Source organism: Caretta caretta, chromosome 1, assembly GCF_965140235.1.
Source record: "Caretta caretta isolate rCarCar2 chromosome 1, rCarCar1.hap1, whole genome shotgun sequence".
Lineage (NCBI taxonomy): Eukaryota > Metazoa > Chordata > Testudines > Cheloniidae > Caretta > Caretta caretta.
Window position 1 is genome coordinate 38105720 of NC_134206.1, and position 22353 is coordinate 38128072.

A 22353-nucleotide genomic window follows, 5' to 3' on the forward strand; every position below is an offset into this window, starting at 1 on the left:
TGTCTAATTGGAACCCAAGATTTCTCTTTACAAAGAAAATCATCTTTCCCTGGTATTTTAATTTACTACCTTCCTCATGCTTTATTCTGTATGCCCCTTTGGTGAACTCCCTATCCTTGGCTTATGTATCTAGTTAATTTTCTGGAGTAACCATGGCTCAGTTACTGCAATCACACATCCCTCAAAAGGCATAAGCCAGCAGTTCCACTAATTTATGTATGTATGTATGTATATTGTAACTATAGAAGAGATATTTAAATGTACACGGGCAAGATGTCATCATTAAAAAAAATTCTTTATGTGTTACTAACAATAGCTTATATTATTACAGCTGAGAGAATTTAAGATCTTACTTATGTACCATTTATGCTCTTGTTTTTTTCTTGCACTTTTTTTAGTTTAGAGAATGAAAATTTCACTTCTCCGTTGGAGGCACACTGCAGGAGTATTAAGAGCCAGAAAGTGATACTGTCTACAATGTCTGGGATGAACACACTATAGGGATTTCTGTAAAAGGCTGTAATCCTGCAAAGGTTTATTTATCTAACGTTTTCATGTCTGTCAAGTTAAGCATGTGCATATTACATCTCTGCAAAATTAGCGTCTAAATCTGAAAAATGTTTACACTGAATTTTTTTTTTTTTAGAAGAACAAAATAGTTTTTGTCAATAGCGGATTGGCAAAATAATACAAGGGTTGGGTGTAGACTACTAGAAAGTGTCCTTTTAACCTGTCAGCTTTCATTTTCTCTCATTTCTCTTCTCTGAATGTCTTCACACAGTGGCGCTGTTATTTACTGCTTTTACAACACTCATAATCAAACGAACAGTAAAGGGAGTTTGAGATAAAGGTCACAACAAGAAGACTGGACAATATATACATTCAATCTTTTGGGCTGGATCCAAAGTCCACTGAAGTCAATGGAAAGACTCTTCCCACTAATGCAAGGAAACTCCTCAAAAGTAAAGGTACAAAGGATTTTGGGGAATGAAACCTCTGACTCTGTGGATCAGCCTCTCAGCTCTAGCCCTCTGGCCCTCCTCTCTCGAGCTGCATACAACCTTAAGGAGCTGGACTGTCAGTGGGCAGAGACCCATTCTTGCACATAACTCCCACACGCACCCTGGAATGCAGTTACTGCTATTTCAAGCGGGAACGTCTTAAGGCAAGTCTACATTAAAAAATTAAGTTGAGCTAAGCCCTGGTCTACACTATGGGCTTAGGTCAAATTTAGCCAAGTTAGGTCCATTTTAAAATGAATGCATCGACACAACCAACCCTGTTCTGGCGACCTAAAGGGCTCTTAAAATAGACTTCAGTACTCCTCCCTGGCGAGGGGAGTAGCGCTAAAAATCGACCTTGCGGGGTCGAATTTCGGGTAGCGCAGACGCAACTTGACAGTATTGGCCTCTGGGACCTATTCCAGAGTGATCCAATGTGACCACTCCGGACAGCACTTTGAGCTCTGATGCACTAGCCAGATACACAGGAAAAGCCCCGGGAAGTATTGAATTTCATTTCCTGTTTGGTCAGTGTGGCGAGCTCAGCAGCATAGGTGACCATGCAGTCCCCCCAGAATTGCAAACGAGCTCCAGCATGGACTGAAAGGGAGACACTAGATCTGATTGCTGTATGGGGAGAAGAATCTGTGCAGGCAGAACTCAGGTCAAAAAGAAGAAATACTAATATATATGCCAAAATTGCAAAGGGCATGGTGGAGAGAGGCTACAACAGGGACACACAACAGTGCTTCGTGAAAGTTAAGGAGCTCAGGCCTCAGACCAAAAGACAAAGGAGACAAATGGTCACTCCAGGTCAGAGCCCCATACATGCCACTTCTATGATCAGCTGCATGGCATTCTAGGTAGGACCCTACCACTACCCCACTGCTGTCCTTGGACACCTGCAAGGGGGAGTCTCACGCAACAGGGAGGAGGATTTTGTGGAAGAGGAGGAGGAGGAGAATGCGCAGCAGGCAAGTGGTGAATCCGCTTTCCCTGGCAGCCAGGACCTTTTCATCACCCTGGAGCCAATACCCTCCCAAGGCGGGATCCCAGACCCTGAAGCCAGAGAAGGCAGCTCTGGTGAGTGCACATTTGTAATGAAAGAACAGGGTTTAAAAGCAAGAGTGTTTAATGTTTGATTTGCCCTGAAGAATTGGGATGCATTCGCGGCCAGTACAGCTACTGGAAAACTCTGTTAACGTGTCTGGGGATGGAGCGGGAATCCTCCAGGGACATCTCCATGAAGCTCTCCTGGAGGTACTCTGAAAGCCTTTGCAGAAGGTTTCTGGGGAGGGCTGCCTTATTTGGTCCTTGTTGGCTTTCCTGCAGCTCCAGAAGACGGAATGTTGCTTGAATGCAATCAAAACTCAGTTGATTTTTAGAAATTGATTTTATACAGTCAACTGTGTATGTTCCCACTAAGCGCATTAAGTCGGCGGAGTGTGTCCTCAATATTGCAGCTAGTATTGAATTACGGAGCGGTGCACTGTGGATAGCTATCCCACAGTCCCGCAGTCTCCACTGCCCATTGAAATTCTGGGTTAAGCTCCCAATGCCTGATGTGGCAAAAACATTATTGAGGGTGGTTTTGGGTACATGTCGTCAGTCGCCCCTCCCTCCCTCTGTGAAAGTAATGGAAGACAATCGTTTTGTGCCTTTTTTCCTGGGTTACCCGTGCAGATGCCATACCACAGCAAGCATGGAGCCCGCTCAGTTGTTGTGAGCTGCTGCTGTTGTGAGCATTGTAAACACCTCATAGATTATCCTGGATATCTGCAGAACCTGGCTAGGAGATATCAGCACAAGGATGATTGTGATGAGGACATGGGCACAGACATTCCTGAAAGCACGGGCGGTGGCAATTGGGACATCATGGCGGCAGTGGGGCTGGTTGATACAGTGGAACTCCGATTCTGGGCTTGGCAAACACTGCATAGTGTTGCGGGTATGGGATGATTCACAGTGGCTGCAAAACTTTTGCATGCTTAAGGCCACTTTCCTTGAACTTTGTGAGTTGCTTTCCTCCACCCTTAAGCACAGGAATACCAAGATGAGACCTGCCCTGACAGTTGAGAAGCGAGTGGCGATAGCCCTGTGGAAGCTTGCAATGCCTGACTGTTACTGGTCAGTCGGGAATCAATTTGGAGTGGGCAAGTCTACTGAGGGGACTGCTGTGATCCAAGTAGCCAATGCAATCACTGACGTTCTGCTATTAAGGGTAGTGACTCTGGGAAATGTGCAAGTCATACTGGATGGCTTTGCTACAATGGGGTTCCCTAACTGTGGTGGGGCAATAGACAGAACACATATCCCTATCTTGGCACTGGACCACCTTGCCAACCAGTATATAAACCACAAGGGGTACTTCTCAATGGTGCTGCAAGCACTGGTGGATCACAAGGGACGTTTCACCATCATCAGTGTGGGATGGCTGGGAAAGGTGCATGACGCTCGCATCTTCAGGAACTCAGGGCTGTTCAAGCAGTTGCAAGAAGGAACTTACTTCCCAGACCAGAAAATTACCATTGGAGATGTTGAAATGTCAATAGTTATCCTTGGGGACCCAGCCTACCCCTTGCTCCCATGGCTCATGAAGCCGTACACAGGCAGCCTGGACAGTAGAAAGGAGAGTTCAACTATAGGTTGAGCAAGTGCAGAATGGTGGTAGAATGTGCTTTTGGACGTTTAAAAGCTCGCTGGTGCTGTGCGCTGACTAGGTTAGACCTCAGCACAATCAACATTCCCATTGTTATTGCTGCTTGCTGTGTGCTCCATAATATCTGTGAGAGTAAGGGGGAGATGTTTATGGCAAGCTGGGAGGTTGAGGCAAATCACCTGGTGGCCGACTTTGTGCGGCCAGAAACCAGGGCGATTAGAAGAGCACAGCTAGGCGCGCTGCGCATCAGAGAGGCTTTGAAAACCAGTTTCATGACTGGCCAGGCTATGGTGTGACAACTGTGTGTGTTTCTCCTTGCTGCAAACCCACCCCCTTTGTTGATTTTAATTCCAACCACCCTCCTCCCTTCGATCACAGCTGGCAAAGGAAATAAAGTAACTATTGTTTTGAAATCATGCATTCTTTCTTTATTAATTAAAAAAAAAAGTGAGATAACTGACAAGGTAGCCCGGGTGGGGTGGGGTACGGAAGGAGGGAAGGACAAGGGCACATTGCTTATTGTAGCCATACTACAAATCAAAACTGTTTGAATGACAGCCTTCTGTTGCTTGGGCCATCCTCTGGAGTGGAGTGGCTTGGTGTCCGGAGCCTCCCACTCCCCTCCCCCCCCCGCACATTCTTGTGCATCTGGGTGAGGAGGATATGGAACTTGGGGATGAGGGCAGGCAGTTATACGATGGATGCAGCGGGGGGGTGGGGGTGGGGTCTGTGCACTTGTTGGTTTTCCTGCAGCTCCAACAGACACTTCATCATGTCCGTTTGCTCCCCAATTAGCCTCAGCATCACCTCCTGCCTCTGCTCTTCGCACTCACTTAATGCTTTCCTGGCCTCTGCCACTGAATGCCTCCATGCATTAAGCTGTGCCCTATCAGTGTGGGAGGACTGCATGAGCTCAGAAAACATGTCATTGCGAGTGTGTTTTTTAGCCTTCTAATCTGCAATAACCTCAGGGACGGAGATGATAGGGGGAGCATAGAAACACTTGCACTTGGGAGGAGATAAAAAGTGAGAGTAAAATTTATGATACATTTCTGAGAACAAAAGGGAGACTCTTTCACAGTGAATCAAGAAACTCATAGGAGACAGCACATGAGCTTTAGGTACAAGGTCACATTTTGCCTTTTATATTGAGTGCCTGCCAGTATGGTGACACCTCACACATGAAGAAAAGGAGTACTTGTGGCACCTTAGAGACTAACCAATTTATTTGAGCATGAGCTTTCGTGAGCTACAGCTCACTTCATCGGATGCATACCGTGGAAACTGCAGAAGACATTATATACACACAGAGATCATGAAACAATACCTCCTCCCACCCCACTGTCCTGCTGGTAATAGCTTATCTAAAGTGATCATCAAGTTGGGCCATTTCCAGCACAAATCCAGGTTTTCTCACCCTCCGCCCCCTCACACACAAACTCACTCTCCTGCTGGTAATAGCCCATCCAAAGTGACCACTCTTTTCACAATGTGTATGATAATCAAGAAGGGCCATTTCCTGCACAAATGCAGGTTCTCTCACCCCCTCACTCCCCTCCAAAAACCACACACACAAACTCACTCTCCTGCTGGTAATAGCTTATCCAAAGTGACCACTCTCCCTACAATGTGCATGATAATCAAGGTGGGCCATTTCCAGCACAAATCCAGGTTTTCTCACCCTCCCACCCCCATACACACACAAACTCACTCTCTTGCTGGTAATAGCTCATCCAAAGTGACCACTCTCCCTACAATGTGCATGGTAATCAAGGTGGGCCATTTCCAGCACAAATCCAGGCTTTCTCACCCCCCCCCCTTTTCCGGGGGAACACACACACACACAAAGCGAGAAACTGCTGAATTGGAATTCATTTGCAAATTGGATACTATTAATTTAGGCTTAAATAGAGACTGGGAGTGGCTAAGTCATTATGCAGGGTAGCCTATTTCCCCTTGTTTTTTCCTACCCCCCCCCCCCCCCGACGTTCTGGTTAAACTTGGATTTAAACTTGGAGAGTGGTCAGTTTGGATGAGCTATTGCCAGCAGGAGAGTGAGTTTGTGTGTGTGTGTGTGTTCCCCGGGAAAGAGGGAGGGGGGTGAGAAAGCCTGGATTTGTGCTGGAAATGGCCCACCTTGATTACCATGCACATTGTAGGGAGAGTGGTCACTTTGGATGAGCTATTACCAGCAAGAGAGTGAGTTTGTGTGGTAGGGTCCCCCCCCAGAATGCCATGCAGCTGATCATAAAAGCGGCGTGTATGGGGCTCTGACCCGGAGCGACTGTTTGCCTCCTTTGTTTTTTGGTAGGCTTGTCTGAGCTTCTTAACTTTCATGTGGCACTGTTGTGTGTCCCTGTTGTAGCCTCTTTCCACCATGCCCTTTGCGATTTTGGCATATATATTTACATTTCTTCTTTTTGATCCGAGTTCTGCCTGCACAGATTCTTCTCCCCATACAGCAATCAGATCTAATGTCTCCCTTTCAGTCCATGCTGGAGCTCGTTTGCAATTCTGGGGGGACTGCATGGTCACCTGTGCTGCTGAGCTCGCCACACTGACCAAACAGGAAATGAAATTCAAAATTTCCCGGGGCTTTTCCTGTGTACCTGGCTAGTGCATCAGAGTTCAAAGTGCTGTCTGGAGCGGTCACATTGGAGCACTCTGGGATAGGTCCCAGAGGCCAATACCGTCGAATTGCATCTGTACTACCCCAAATTCGACCCTGCAAGGTTGATTTTAGCGTTACTCCCCTCACCAGGGAGGAGTAATAAAGTCGATTTTAAGAGCCCTTTAGGTCGACGGAACAGGGTCGGTTGTGTAGACGCATTCATTTTAAAATCAACCCAACGTGGCTAAATTTGACCTAACCCTGTGGTGTAGACCAGGGCTAAGTTACAGCGACATACAGCCATTGCAGTAATTACATCGCTTTTGCATGTCCACACTATGCGCCTCGTGTCGACGGTGCGCATCCTCACCAGGAGCACGTGCACCAATTTAACTGTCAGGGTGGGGCATTGTGGGACAGCTTCTGAAAGACAGCTACAGGCATTGTAAGCAATGGAGTGTCTACATTCATGGTGCGCCAACCTAACTATGTCAACCTAAGCACTACGCCTCTTGCGGAGGTGGAGTTATTAAGTTGGTGTAGTAGGCGTTACATTGCTGGGAGCTACATTTTAGCATAGACACTTAGAGTTAGGTCGATGTAAACTGCCTTAGCTTGCCCTAACTCTGTAGTGTAGACCAGGGCTTGGCAGTGGCTATTTGATTGCTGAGTCTAGGAGAGATAATGCCACAAATAAGGGGTTTCTAGCACTGAAACTGCAAGAGCCCTGTTCACATTAAGCATTTGCAAAAGGTCTTATGGGTGGGGAATATTTTAGTGGAAGCAGCACTTCTTTATCTTCTCTGCCCCTTCCAGGAGTTCCACTGCCTATAAATCTTCTCTCCGCCCAGCTTCCAGCTGCTTGTAAAAAAAAAAAAACCCACAAAATCTGTCCAATATATTTCTCTTAATGAGCTATGGTAATAAAAACTGCTACTGTACATCACACAGCTTCAAAGCCCTTAGAGCAAAGAAATAATCAGAGGTGCCACATACCAGACAGATGCCAGAACATCTGGGAGACAGAACAATAAGCGTGTGAACAATGTACATGCTAGCTCTAATCACAAGTTTATATGTTTAATTTAACACTGACTATTTTGGTAAAGCCTAACCCAGTATGAATGTAGAGGTTAAATTTTAATCAGCCTACAAAGGAACTGATTCCAGAAGACTAAGCTATCACATCACTGATTTAAATTAATCATCATCTCTGGACTTCCTCCCTGGGTTTTAACCACAGGAGCAGCCTTGCACCCTATAATTTATAGTTGTCTTTGGTGCCGTAATCTTAAAATGAGCCCCCTCTAGTCAGCGGCAATAGGCTACCCGCATTTCCCCCCCATCCACTCCAAAGCAGCAATTCAGCATATTAAACCATATCCATGAGTTTCCTTACTGCAGGCATTTTATTCTAGATGTTATTTTTCCTGTATTTAAGCCCAAAACTCGATGTCCATTTACTGCAGTCTGTTCTCCTGGGTGGGAGCATAGGCAGACAGACTGCTTTGAAGCGGAAACCATTTTTCTTCATAACAAGCTGCCAGTGGGTAGCTACAGGAGCAAGAAGCCAGATTCAGCCCCATGGAGAGCACACAAATTACCTCGGCTCTAAATGACAGCGTAGGAAGCAGGAGTTCACAGAGGAAGCTAAGAAATCAGGAATTCAGATTGTCTTTAAGTCAAATACTGCAAGTCCTTAAAGCACAGAACACTATAAACTGAGATCACGATAGCTATAAGTGTATTCATCACCCAGCTCAAGCTATAGTGACGTCTCAACCCCTCCAGCACATTAAACCACTTCATTACCAGAGGCTGAAAGAACAGTCAGAGAGGAACTTAGTGTCACTGAATCTTGACATCTGAATCTCACAATTACCTTGTACGAGACAAGGTGGGTGAGGTAATATCTTTCATTGGACCAACTTTTATTGGTGAGAGAAGCTTTTGAGCCACACAGAGCTCTGCTTCAGGTTTTATCTTGTGTAGTCACAGTTTATTGTGAAGATGTTATTTTGTGCCATGTTGATGTCAGGAAACAAGTACACAAGGCAGAAATTGGAGTATCTTTTTACTGGACCTATGAATAGGTTAGAAAACGCAAGTTCTTGAGTGACAGGTCATTAAGGGCTAATGCCATAGCTGTCAGCGGCTCTCTAGAAAGTGGGCCTGATTCTCAATTGTCCTGAGCCTGGTTCAGTTATTTACCTTTATGCAGAGTGCATTATGGGTGTACAATGCTACTGTTGTGATCTGGTAATATTTCATAACCGCTTTGTGCTGTCTGTGCACAGCTATAAATTACTATCGCAGCTGAAGGACAGAGGGAAAAATCTGGCTGTGCAGAATGGTGGATGTTCTGCACTTGTTATCACGCTGCCTTTAACCAAGATGTTCACAAGCTGCCTCGCCATAGAGTAATAAAACTAGAGGTTCATGATGCAATTTAAGGGAAGAATATTTATAATCTTTTAAAGTATGCTGTGTGGGTGTGTAAATTCCAAATGGTAGGTAAGGTAATGTAGCCACTGACGTAACCTGACGATTAGAAGGGACTCTCTTAGATAATGTCCCTCGTAGTGGTTTTGATTTGAATGTAACCAAGAAATGTCCCCTCTTCCAGTCTAATGAATTTTTAGTGGGTCATGAGAAAAGACTTTTCATAAACAAAATACCATAGATAATACCATAGATAGTAGATAACAATAACGCGCTGAGGGAAATCATAGCAAGTCCCTGCTCTTCTATGCAGGTAACTTATATACACTTGGTGTATGCAGTAATATATACACTTGGTGCTTTAAATGTCATACAGCTGAAAACAATTATAAGCCAAATCTGGAAGAAAAAAATGCAACCAGAACAATCTAAATGACAATGGTTTAAGAACACTCTACTACACTGTTTTTCAAAGTTCGAGTTGCAACGGCATGCCAGGCACCGGGTCGCTCTGGTCAGCACCACTGACCGGGACATTAAAGGTCCTGTTGGTGGTGCTGCCCTGCTAAGGGAGGCTAGTCTACCTGTTTTGACACCGCGCTGCGCCCCGAAAGTGGCCAGCAGTGGCTCTGGCTTCTAGGCACGGGGGCCATGGGGCTCCATGTGCTATCCCAAGCACCAGCTCTGCACTCCCATTAGCCTGCAGGTGAGAGTTGCACGAAACTGCTGGTGGGCCTCCACCTAGGAGCTGGACCTGCTGCTGGCTGCTTCCGGGGTGTAGCGCAGTCCCCAGTGCCAGGACAGGCAGGAAGCCTGCCTCTGCACCCCGGCTGCGCCGCTGACCAGGAACTTCTGGAGGTAAGTCTGCACCCCAACCCCATGCCCCAATCCCCTGTCCCAGCCCTGAGCCCCTCCCAAACCTGGAACCCCTTCCTGCACCCCAAACCCCTCATTCCTGGCTCTACCCCAGAGCCTGCACCCCCAGCCCAGAGCCCCCTCCCACACCCTGAACTTCTCATTCCCGGCCCCACCCCACAGCCCTAACCCCCACACCCCAACCCTCTGTCCCAGCCCCGAATGCCTCACACACCCCAAACCCCTCATCCTCAGCTCCATTGGGTCACAGGCATCAATAATTTTCTTCAACTGGGTCCTCAGAAAAAAAGTTTGAAAGCCACTGCTCTACTAGATGTCCAAAAAGCCATAATCAAGGAAGAAGGCCATATTGGTTAAAAAAAACAACCTGGTTTAGAAGGTAAATGAAGGCAGCTATAATGTACATAAAAACAAATGGAAGAAAGGGGAAGTTGATAGTGATTAATATAAATCAGAAGCTAGGAATTGCAGAAAATTTAAAAGGGAAGCAAAGAGACACAGGAGAAAGCTATAGCCAGCAGAGTTAAGGACAATACAGAATTTAAGTATATTAGGAACAAAAAGAATCCTAATCGTACTGGAAATGGTAGACTCATCAATAACAATGGAGAAAAGAGAGAAGTGTTCAATAAATATTTCTGGTATGTATTTGGGGAAACAGATATAGTCTCATCATACAACACACTTTCCTTTCCACAAGTATCTCAGGAAGATGTTAAACAGCAGCTACTAAAGTTAGATACTTTAAAGTCAGCAGCTCCAGATAACTTGCATCCAAGAGTTTTAAAAGAGCTGCCTGGGGAAACTCACTGGACTGTTAATGTTGATATTTAATACATCTTGCAACACTTGGGAAGTTCAAGAAGACTGGAAGAAAGCTAATGTTGTGCCACTATTTAGAAAGGATAAATGGGTAATTATAGGCCTGTTAGTCTAATATTGGTCGTGGGCAAGATAATGAAGCACTGATACAGGACTCTATTAATCAAGAATTAAAAGGAAGGTGATATAATTAATGCAAATCAACATGGGGTTTATGGAAAATAGATCCTGTCAAACTTACTTGATTTTTTTAATGAAGTTACAAGTTTGGCTGATAAAGATAATAATATTGATGTAATATACTTAGGGTTCTGTAAGGCGTTTGACTTTCTACTGCACAACATTTTGATTAAAAAACTAGAATGATGTAAAATTGACATGGCACACATTAAATGGATTAAAAACTGGCAAACTGATAGATCTAAAAATGTAACTGAAAACTGGGAATAATCATCGACCAGGTGTGTTTCCAGGGGGGTCCTGCGGGCATTAGTTTTTGACCCTATGCTATTTAACGTTTTTATCAATATTAGAAATGGAAGAAAACAGAGAAGCATCACTGATAACATTTGCAAATGATACAAAAATTGGGGGAGTGGTAAAGAAAAAAAAGAGGACAGGTCACTGGTACAGAGCAATTTGGATTGTTTGGTAAAATGGGTGCAAGCAAACAATATCTGTTTTAATATGCTAAATGTATACATCTAGGAATAAAAATATAGACTAACTTACAGGATGGGGGACTCTATCCTGGGAAGCAGTGACTGAAAAAGATTTGGGGGTCATGGTGGATAATGAGCTGAACAGGAGCTACCAGTGTGACACTATCTGGCTTTAAGATTAAACTTGATAAGTTTATGGAGGAGATGGTATGATGGGATAACATAATTTTGGTAATTAATTGATCTTTAAATATTCATGGTAAATAGGCCCAATGGCCTGTGATGGTATATTAGATGGGGTGGGATCTGAGTTACTCAGGAAAGAATTTTCTGTAGTATCTGGCTGGTGAATCTTGCCCATATGCTCAGGGTTTAGCTGATCGCCATATTTGGGGGTTGGGAAGGAATTTTCCTCCAGAGCAGATTGGAAGAGGCCCTGCAGGTTTTTCACCTTCCTCTGTAGTATGGGACACGGGTCACTTGCTGGAGGATTCTCTGCTCCTTGAAGTCTTTAAACCACGATTTGATGACTTCAATAGTTCAGGCATAGGTGAGAGGTTTTTTGCAGGAGTGGGTGGGTGAGATTCTGTGGCCTGCGTTGTGTAGGAGGTCAGACTAGATGATCATAATGGTCCCTTCTGACCTTAGTATCTATGAATCTATGACACGGTGGTCAAAAGGGTTAATCCTATCTGTGGATGCATAAACAGGAATCTTGAGTAGGAGTACGGAGGTTTTTTCCTCCTCCATATCTGGCACTGGTGTGATGGTTGCTGGAATACGGTATCCAGTTCTGGTGCCCACAATTCAAGAAGCATGCTGCTAACTTGGAGAGGGTTTAGGAGAGCCAGGAGAATGCCTAAAGGATTTGACAAAGTGCCTTACTAAAGGATTAGAAAAAGTGATTGCACTCTGTTAAACTAAATAAAAAGAAAATTAAGGGGTGACTTGATTACAGTCTAAGTATCTACCTTGGGAACAAATATTTGATAATGGGGGTTCTTTAATCTAGCAGACTAAAAAGGCATGACCCAAACCAATGGCTGGAAATTGAAGCTAGACAAATTCAAACTGGAAATAAGAAGTGAAATTGTAACAGTAAGCATAATTAACCATTGAAACAGCTTGCCCAGGGTAGTTGTAGATTCTCCATCACTGGCAATTTTTAAAATCAAGATTGTATTGTTTTCTAAAAGATTTGCTCTAGGAATTATTTTGGGGAAGTTCTATGGCCTGTGTTATACAGGAGGTGAGAAAAGATGATCACATTTATTCCCTTCTGGACTAGGAATCTGTGAACGTACAGTGCAGTCATAAATGTTATCATGAACTACTTTATGAAGGTGCAAGATGCAGACATTTCTCAATAGCCATATTGCTTTTTTTGTACAAAAATGTCACAGTGAAAAATAAAAGGGAAAAATAAGGAAAGAGTAGCAGAATATGTATGAATTCTGAAGTTACATGAACTGGGAAATGAGCTCCAATTAAAAACTAAGATGCCAGTCCTGCAAGCAAATTTGTATGGAAGGAGCTCTGGTCACAGGCAGAGCTCCAAAGTTTGGGGGGGGGGGGATCTACATAGAGTCAGAGGTCTGTTGGCAGAGTTCTCATTGCAGGAGTGGGGTTTAAGGGCCAGATGCTTCTCTCAAAATATGCACTTACATTCCTAGATGATCAAACAAACAGAGTTGTGCACACAAATTTGGGACTAGAATTTGGCCCACAGCATTGCTTACATTGTGTGTGTGTGCGCGCGCGTGTGACACACATATATACACACATACGGTGACGGTTTATATGTAGCTATAATGCTGTGATGTCATTGTTAGTTTACAATCCAATAACTCTTGTTGTTTTTCTCATAAAGAGCCATTAAATACTTTCAGTGTAAAATACTTCCATCCTTTGAGGAAAGCAGACATTTGTACTTTCTCATGACAAGTCTCCAGGAGGGAGCACAGTGTATCAGTGTCTCCTCTATAGCAGGCAGTAACTATACCATTGTATACTATACTAAATGTACCATTCTTAGTTATATGGTCCCTATTACTATACTATCTGAGGACCTCACACTCTTTCCCCTATTTATTCTCTTAATTCCCTTATGAGTTAGGGAAATACTGCTACACCTACTTTACAGCTGTGGGAAACCGAGGCACAGAAACTAAGTAACCTGTCCAAAGTCATGCAAGTCAATGGTGTGCCAGAGAACTGAACACAGGTCTCCCAAGTCATAGGTTTGCACCCTTAACAATACACCACCTTCCTCCTATGGCTACTGTCTCTGCACTCAGGCCAGTATTCTTTGATGTGTAAAGGTGCAGTACACAGAACACAAAGGTATCATGGTTTCCTAGCTACATTCACCACAAATTAAAATGTACATAATTATTAGTAATAAAATCCAATTAGATTTAGATCTTATCTACTTCACTTAGCCTTCTTTTGCATTAAATGTGTTAGGTCTCAGTTGTTATGGTACCAATACATGTAACTATTTACCGTGTAGAACTGGAAAAAAATATGAGTAATGGTTGCCAAGCCCACGCATTTATATACGTGTTACTGCACTTAAATATGTCAAGCATAATTGTTTGGCTGTTAAAAAGACAGAGTAAATCCCACATCAATTTTTAGTTGCACAAATGATCAAGAAAACTCTTTTATAATCTTTTTTTTCTACTTTGATTTTTTTTTCTTACATGAAAATTTAGAATTTATGAAAAGTTCCAGATTGTCAGCTCTCGGAGTTGAAGTCCTTTATTTTGAATAAATCCAGGAATGGTAGAACAAATGTCTCCATGCTGTTCCTGGACAACATGCCTCATCTCTGTCCTGGAAGGACCACCTGCATCAATGAGTAAATCCATCCCACCATCCACCTCAGCCTGGATCAGTCCACACAAGAGATCCACTTCCTGGACACTACAGTGCTAATAAGCGATGGTCACATAAACACCACCCTATACCAAAAAGAAAAGGAGTACTTGTGGCACCTTAGAGACTAACCAATTTATTTCAGCATAAGCTTTTGTGAGCTACAGCTCACTTCATCGGATGTATACTGTGGAAAGTACAGAAGACGTTTTTATACACACAAACCACGAAAATTTTGTAGTGATAATCACCCATTTTTTCATGGTTTGTGTGTATAAAAACGTCTTCTGTACTTTCCACAGTATGCATCCGATGAAGTGAGCTGTAGCTCACAAAAGCTTATGCTCAAATAAATTGGTTAGTATCTAAGGTGCCACAAGTACTCCTTTTCTTTTTGCAAATACAGACTAACATGGCTGTTACTCTGAACTCTGCACCCTATACCAGAAACCTACTGACTGCTATGCTTACCTACATGCCTCCAGCTTTCATCCAGACCACACCATACGATCCATTGTCTACAGCCAAGCTCTACGATACAACTGCATTTGCTCCAACCCCTCAGACAGAGACAAACACTATAAGATCTCTATCTAGCGTTCTTACAACTACAATACCCACCTGCTGAAGTGAAGAAACAGATTGACAGAGCCAGAAGAGTACCCAGAAGTTACCTACTACAGGACAGGCCCAACAAAGAAAACAACAGAATGCCACTAGCCATCACCTTCAGCCCCCAACTAGAACCTCTCCAACACATCATCAAGGATCTACAACCTATCCTGAAGGACGACGCATCACTCTCACTTGGGAGACAGGCCAGTCCTTGCTTACACACAGCCCCCCAACCTGAAGCAAATACTCACCAGCAACCACACACCACACAAGAAAAACACTAACCCAGGAACCTGTCCTTGCATCAAAGCCCTTTGCCAACTGTGTCCACATATCTATTCGGGGACACCATCATAGGGCCTAATCACATCTGCCACACTATCAGAGGCTCGTTCACCTGCACATCTACCAATGTGATATATGCCATCATGTGCCAGCAATGCCCCTCTGCCGTGTACATTGGCCAAACTGGACAGTCTCTACGTAAAAGAATAAATGGACACAAATCAGACGTCAAGAATTATAATATTCAAAAACCAGTCAGAGAACACTTCAATCTCTTTGGTCACTCAATTACAGACCTAAAAGTGGCAATTCTTCTACAAAAAAACTTCAAAAACAGACTCCAACGAGAGACTGCTGAATTGGAATTAATTTGCAAACTGGATATAATTAAGTTAGGCTTGCATAAAGACTGGGAGTGGATGTGTCATTACACAAAGTAAAACTCTTTCCCCATGTTTATTTCCCCCCACCCTTCCGTTCCTCAGACATTCTTGTCAACTGCTGGAAATGGCCCACCTTGATTATCACTACAAAAGGTTTCTCTCCCCCCCATCCCCCGCTGTCCTGCTGGTAGTAGCTCCCCTTACCTGATCACTCTTCTTACAGTGTGTATGGTAACACCCATTGTTTCATGTTCTCTGTGTATATAAAATCTCCCCACTGTATTTTCCACTGCATGCATCCGATGAAGTGAGCCGTAGCTCACAAAAGCTTATGCTCAAATAAATTTGTTATTTAAGGTGCCACAAGTACTTCTTTTCTTTTTGTGGATACAGACTAACACGACTGCTACTCTGAAAAAAAAGTTTGTCTGCAGGTCCCGGGCTTGAAAACTCCATTTGCCCATTCACCACGGAGGAGCAGGAAATTTTAAAGGGTGGCTAAATTCAGTATAAATAACCAGTTTACAACTCTTATTTTTAAATTGCATGGGGCATAGCCTTGGAAGGCAGGAGATATACGTGCAACATTTTTCAAGCCCTGTCAAAGCCCAAGATGGCCTGATCCAAAGGCTGCTGAAGTCAATGGAAGTCTTGACATAGATCTCAGTGTGCTCTGCATCAGGCTCTAAATCAAGCCTCCCTAAGGGTATGGAGCAGTAATTCCCAGCTCGAGTAGATATACCCATGCTAGCTCTGATCAAACTAGTGTGCTAAAAATAAAAGTATAGCTGTGGCCATGTGAGCAGCAGGAGGGAGCACAAGTGAAACAAGGATAATTACTATGGTTGGTTGCCCTTGTATTTCCCTCTCTTGGCCTCAGAAGTTGCTGTGGCATAAGGCTGGATGTTAGAAATCTCCCTTAATGATAAAGAGTTAGAGGACTCTATCCCATTACTCCTAACTTCCATGGGTTCATCTTCACTCATGCAAGTGGTCTCATGCTTCTCAATGGGGCATTTTGTGTAAATGAGTAAGAATCACATCTATGAGTAAAGGGTGGAAGATCAAGCTCTTAAAAATGTAAAGTCAGAACAAATTAAATCCCAAGATGCACCAAGTCTGCTCCATAACCCAAAGGAGCACAATCTGCTATGAGCGGAGAACGCATATGAAAAAGATGCATTCCCTATGCACCATTTTATACCTGGCTGCTACAGTAAAACTCTTGGGATCAAGCATCTCAAAGGAGCACAATTCCAAATACCACCAAGTGCACTGCCTGCCAAACATAAGGAGTAAGTTCAGTTGGGAGCAATTATTTATTAAGGAACACAAGAGTCCAACTGTAGCAAGTGTTTACAAAACAATGTGAAGAGGATTCATCTTTCTTGTATGCTTTCTGTATTCATAACCCAAGGGGACATTTACTGCAAAGGGGCAGAGGTGCTGAAAAGTCATTACTTTGGTTTGACTTTTCTACATTACATTACTAGCTCTAATGTAATCACAATCTGCTCTGGTGCCAGCTGCTCCTATTCCCGTGCCTGGACAGAAACAGTTAATAAACAAGCAATCAAGCAAGACAATTTAGAAACAAGAGTGACTGATTGATTCTGTTCTCTTCCTCCTTTATTATCTCCATGTGCGTCCCTCCCACCAATTGCAGCTGGTGCCCATAAGTGCTGGGGCTGGCAATTACATCCTCCCCACTCTCCCCACTAGAGAAGGCACCTAAGAATGTGATCCACAAAAGCCATCATGCCAGTGGGGAGCCAACTAGCCAAAGGGAGATGCTGCCCAGAATGCTGTGTGCTCTCTCTGGGAGATAGGTGCCTAGGGAGAAGCCTAGCTCTGCATAGCAATTCACAAATATGCACCTGCTGCAGAGAGTCAGGCAGCTTAGGCACACAGGGCTTTTCTTGTGGGAATGAGTTAGGTGCTTGCCTTGTTCCACACGTGGCCAGAGGAAGTGGTGATGGTGGTACGCACTGTATAACTTTCAGTCCAGTGGTTAGAGACACAGGTTCAATTCCTGCCTCTCAGGAGGGTTTTCTAACCATGGAGTTATGGAATATTTTAATGTGGAGCTTTCTCAGTCTCTCCTGCTGAAGCTGTTTGAGCGTAGCTAAATAATGGAAGAGTGGTAGGAGAAGGGGGACTGGACCTGGGGTCTCCCAGCTGAATTCCCTAACCACTGGGGTACAGTCTCATTCTTGCTCTCTCTGGCCCAATGATTATTTAAGTATTGATCCACTGTGGAACAGTCATTTGGGCCACAGAGAGAGAGAGAGCAAGAAAAAGAGCAGGAATAACTCTGTAACCCAGTGGTTAGGGCATCCACCTGGAAGGCAACGGATCCTAGGTCTAGTTCCCCTGCTCCAAAGATTCTTTCATTTTGTATTCACAGTGGAACATTTCAGCAGGAGAGACTGAGGGAATCCCCTTCCCCCATCAGAATAGCTAGTACCTCAGTGGTTAAAGCACCTCCTGAAAGGTCGAGACCCCGTTCAAATCCTTTCTCCCACCTGACAGAGAGGGGGGAATTAAACCAGGGTCTCCCATATCCCAGGTGAGTGCTCTAATGACGGCTAAAACGGATAAATAGGCTTGGATGGATTAGACTTTTATTTGATAAATGTTGGTAATGTTAATTTCACCATACACACCCAGGCCAACGAAAAAATATTTCCATCAATAATAATCGAAATGTACAGATAGGAAAAGTAAGAAAAATGCTGCCTGAGCAGTTAGACAAAGGCCAGGAGGGACCATCATGATCACCTAGTCTGACCTCCGGCATGTCGCAGGCCACGGAACCTCACCCACCCACTCCTATAATAGACCCCTGAACTCTGGCTGAGTTACTCAAGTCCTCAAATCATGATTTAAAGACTTCAGGTTACAGAGAATCCACCATTTACACTACTTTAAACCTGCAAGTGACCCATGCTGCAGAGGAAGGCAAAAGACAAAACAAAACCCAGGGCCTATGCCAATCTGAGAATTTATTAGAGTAAAAATCCAAAGTGATTTAGATTTTTGAATTCGGCTTGTTACAAATGGACTAGTAACTGAATAGTAGAAACGAGTATAATTTGCAGATCTAAAGATATTTACTTTGTATATTTTGACATGTGATGTTGACAATTTGAGTTTTAGCAGTTATAAAACTAACTTTTTGAATCTCAACATCTGTCATTAAATAATTGTCTGACTCCCTCTATAATTTGCCAGAACTGTGAAAATTTAAAATGATAATCTTTAAAAACAAAACATTATTATCCATCAAAATTATTTTAAAAACCCTGAATTCTGCAAAGCCTAGTTACAAGGTCACTGGCAGCCCTACCACAATGATGATTTTGAATGGGATCCAATCTGGTAGGTGGCCTCTGAGCACACCCACTGGATTGGGCCTTGTTGGGAGCCAGGGTGGCTCCCCTCCGAACCCAAGGGTAAAGAGCCACCCTCTCAGCCTGAGTGGGCGGGGCCAGACCAAGCTTACGCCAATCCCCGGAAGGGGAGGGGTGGGACAGGAAGTACAAAGGGCGGGGCCCTTTGCCCAGTAAGGAGAGCATCAGGGTGGGAGACAGACACAGGCTGTTCCCTCACGATCCTGCTGCCGACCTAGGAGGAAGCTGAGCAGGAGGAAGGCCTGTGGCGACCAGGACTGCCAGCCGCTGAGTATCCGGAGGGGCCTGGCTGTAGCCCAGGCCAGCGTGAGTCCGACACAGAGGGGGAGCTGGAGCAGCCACCAGCAGAATACCCAGACCAGCTGGAGGGACCGGAGAGACCCGCTTGAGAGACCGGGTAGGAGGTAGCCCAGGGGCAGGACTGCACCATGGAGTGGGTGTGTTTGGTCAACGGGTATGGGTGGCCCCCCGCTGACCGAGCGGCGGGACCTTTGGCTCCCGCCACTGTCAGGGCCCTGGGCCGGCGCTCCTCCCTGCCCGGGGGGCGCTGCAGACTCGGGCCGGCGCTCCCCCCTGCCCGGGGGGAGGGGGGGGGGCCGCGCGCTGCAGACTCGGGCCGGCGCTCCCCCCTGCCCGGGGGGGGGGGGGGGGGGGCCGCGCGCTGCAGACTCGGGCCGGCGCACCTTTCCCACTAATTCCCCAGTGCCCGAAAGGTGTGACTAAGGCCTGCCAGTGGGACCATAGCTCTCCATCGCCCCCTAGGGGCTTGGAGGACCGATTGAAACCTGTCACAGGCCTGTAGGCAATTTAGACAGCCAAATGACTTGCTTCCCTAGCTCATGGATCGCTCTGCAGCTTAGGTGGAAGGCAGTAGTACATGTGTAATGCTGACCCTGGTCATCAGTGGGCAGGATCGAACAGGGGACCTCTGGAGCTTAGTGCATGAACCTCTACCGCATGAGCTAAAAGCCAACTGGCAGTTAGCTAAGTCTGTAGAGCAAACTCATTAATCTCTCTCTCTAGATCAGGGGTGGGCAAACCACAGCCCATGGGCTGCATCTGGCCCGCAAACCATTTTAATCCAGCCCTTGAGCTCCAGCCGGGGAGTGGGGTCGGAGGCTGCTTTGCGCGGCTCCCGAAAGCAGCGGCTTGTCCCTACCTCCGGCTCCTATGCACGTGGGCAGTCAGGGGGCTCTGCTTGGCACGCTAGCCCAAGCGCTGCCCCCACAGCTCCCATTGGACGGGAACCGCAGCCAATGGGAGCTGCAGAAGTGGTGCCTGCAGATGGAACAGCGCCTCTGCGTAGGAAACAGAGGGGGGACATGCCACTGCTTCTGGGAGCTGCTTGAGGTAAGCCCCACCTGGATCCCGCCCTTGAGCTACATCTCCCGGCACTCCAACCCCAATTTCGTGAGCGTTCATGGCCCACCATACAATTTCCATACCCAGATGTGGCCTTCGGGCCACAATGTTGCCCACCCTGCTCTAAGTGGTCTCGGTTCCACTAGATGGGACACGACACCACACCCAGAAGGTGTGTGGGTTACACATGTGCTCAGAAGGGGGCAGCTGGGGAACTTTTACCCTGAAAACTCTGTGTGAGTTTAGGAGTTTAGTGACCGGATTTGGCTGAAGTTTTGTGGATCCCAGTGGAGCCAAAACTGGGACTTATGTTTATCTCTGGGGCTTACATACCTAAGTACCTCTGTGGAGCTGAGCCTTATCTTTGTGCCTCAGTTCCCCACCTGTAAAATGGGGATAATAGTACTTCCCTACCTCACTGGGATGTCGTGGTGATAAAAACGTAAAGGCTGTGAGGTGCTCAGATACTGTAGTAATTGGGTCTATATAAGCTCCCAAATAAGATCAACTACCTAAACAATTTGGGGCTCTTCCTAGTAAATAAATTCAATACCTGCCCATGGGTCCTCTGCTGTACTTCCAAGCTTTTTTTCCCTGGTCCTTGTGATAATGAACAGGGAGCCTGCTCCCACCTTGCCAGGTTACAGACCTGCTTCTTTTAAAGGACTCACTGGCCATCTCCTCACTCCCTCTGCCTTAGCTTTCTCCACTTAGGCCCCTGGTGCCACTCCACTGGTGGAGGTTGTTATCTGTACTGAGGCAGAGCCTGTGCTCAGACAATTTGAAGCAAATCTTCTTCACCTCCAGAGATGACTGGAAAGGCAGCCTGTGGGTGTGCCTGGCCTGACTTCAGACCTGCTCTAGCCATTCAATGGAGAAGGTAACAGCCCCACTTCTCCTTCCCCTAGCTCCATTCTATGGTGTTGCTGACACCAGATAATGCCATCCCTTACCTGACGGCACTCTAGGGTGCGGCCCCGAGGGGGCTAGAATCTGATCCCATTCAGGAGTATTTCAAACTGTACTAGGGAACTTTCAGTGCATGGTAGCAGAATCCACATGGCCAGTTAGTGCACGGCAAACTAGTGCACTGCAGATTTACACCCCAGTTTTCTGTGCACTAACTGATATGATATTTTTATCCCAATGAAGACAGTCTTTTCACGGGCACAAACATTTGTTAGAAACAGACATAATTAAATAATTTTTGTTATTTATTATTTCTATAGCACTTTCAGTGTGTGTGGCACTGTATAATCACATGAAGGGTATCACAAACAGCTCCCTGCCTTGAGAAGCTTGCATTCAACAGACTCCTACAAAAGGGTCAGTGGATCTGTTTAGTTAGGTGGATACCTCAGACCTGCACAGTTCTACCTCACAAACCCCATTACAGGGAAACAATCTAAATGGGCTCCATGGCCCCCTGCACTGGTATTTTTAGTAAAAGTCATGGACAGATCACAGGCACTAAACAAAAATTCACAGCCCATGACTTGTACTATATACCCCTAATTAAAACTTGGTCCAGGGGGCCACAGATGCTTGGGGGAGGACAGTCCGGGGACACTGTGGGTGTTTGGGAGGCGGCATGCAGCAGCGCATGGCCCAGGACCCGTGCTGGGGGGAGCGTGTGGGAGGCTTGGCAGGGTTGGCAGGCTTCTTACCCAGCTCCGCGCAGCTCCCCAGAAGCATGTCCCTGCAGCTACTAGGGGGAAGGAAGGCCAGGTGCTGGCTCTCCAGCTCCCATTGGCTGGTAACTGCAGCCAATGGGAGCTGCGGGGTGGTGTCTGCAGGCAGGGGCAGCGTGCAGAGCCCCCTGGCCCCTCTGCCTAGGAGCAGCAGGGACATGCTGGTCACTTCCAGGGAGTGAAAAGTGAAGATTTATTATTTTTCAGGCCGGAAACTGAGGCACAGATAGATTAAGTGACTTGCCCAAGGTCACACAGAGACTCTGGTTGAGCCAGTAATTTAACCCAGATCCCTGTCCAGTGCCTTAACCACAAGAGGCTATTTCCACTCTTCTGCTCAGCTTACATTCTAAGGCTAACTTAATTGAAATTTAAAAGTAGACCTCTAGCTCAACAATCTATCAGTAGAAATACCCCATTATGTATTAAGCTTACTTGACTAGCCTTTGCATAAAGAGAAAAACAGAACCATATATATAGAGATGTAGGACCAAATTCAGACTTGGTGGCAGGTATAAGTCTATTGAATTCAATAGGCGTACTCAGCCCTTTTGAAAAGCTTATTTATATGCCTAATTGTGGACTTAGAGCCTCACTTTAGGTGCCCATTTTCAAAAATCTTGGCCAACATTTCTACCCACAACGTTTCCA

The 22353-nt window shown here is 45.5% G+C and overlaps 1 protein-coding gene and 1 long non-coding RNA gene across 11 annotated transcripts in view; one reads left to right on the forward strand and one right to left on the reverse strand.

The window, feature by feature from the left end:
* Window positions 1-14088, forward strand: part of LOC125634278 (uncharacterized) — a 96283-nt gene extending 82195 nt beyond the window's left edge. For 8 of the 10 annotated variants that reach the window (XR_007355854.2, XR_012667861.1, XR_012667862.1 and 5 more), the window contains one exon: window positions 399-4073. This is a non-coding gene — a long non-coding RNA (uncharacterized LOC125634278). Of the gene's footprint in view, window positions 1-398; window positions 4074-13790 lie in introns of those variants that run through there. The other 2 variants (XR_007355859.2, XR_007355852.2) reach the window with 2 other exon arrangements.
* The window catches only part of EXPH5 (exophilin 5), a 51800-nt gene that overhangs the window by 27672 nt on the left and 1775 nt on the right, over window positions 1-22353 (reverse strand). The gene's annotated exons all lie outside the window — the stretch shown is intronic.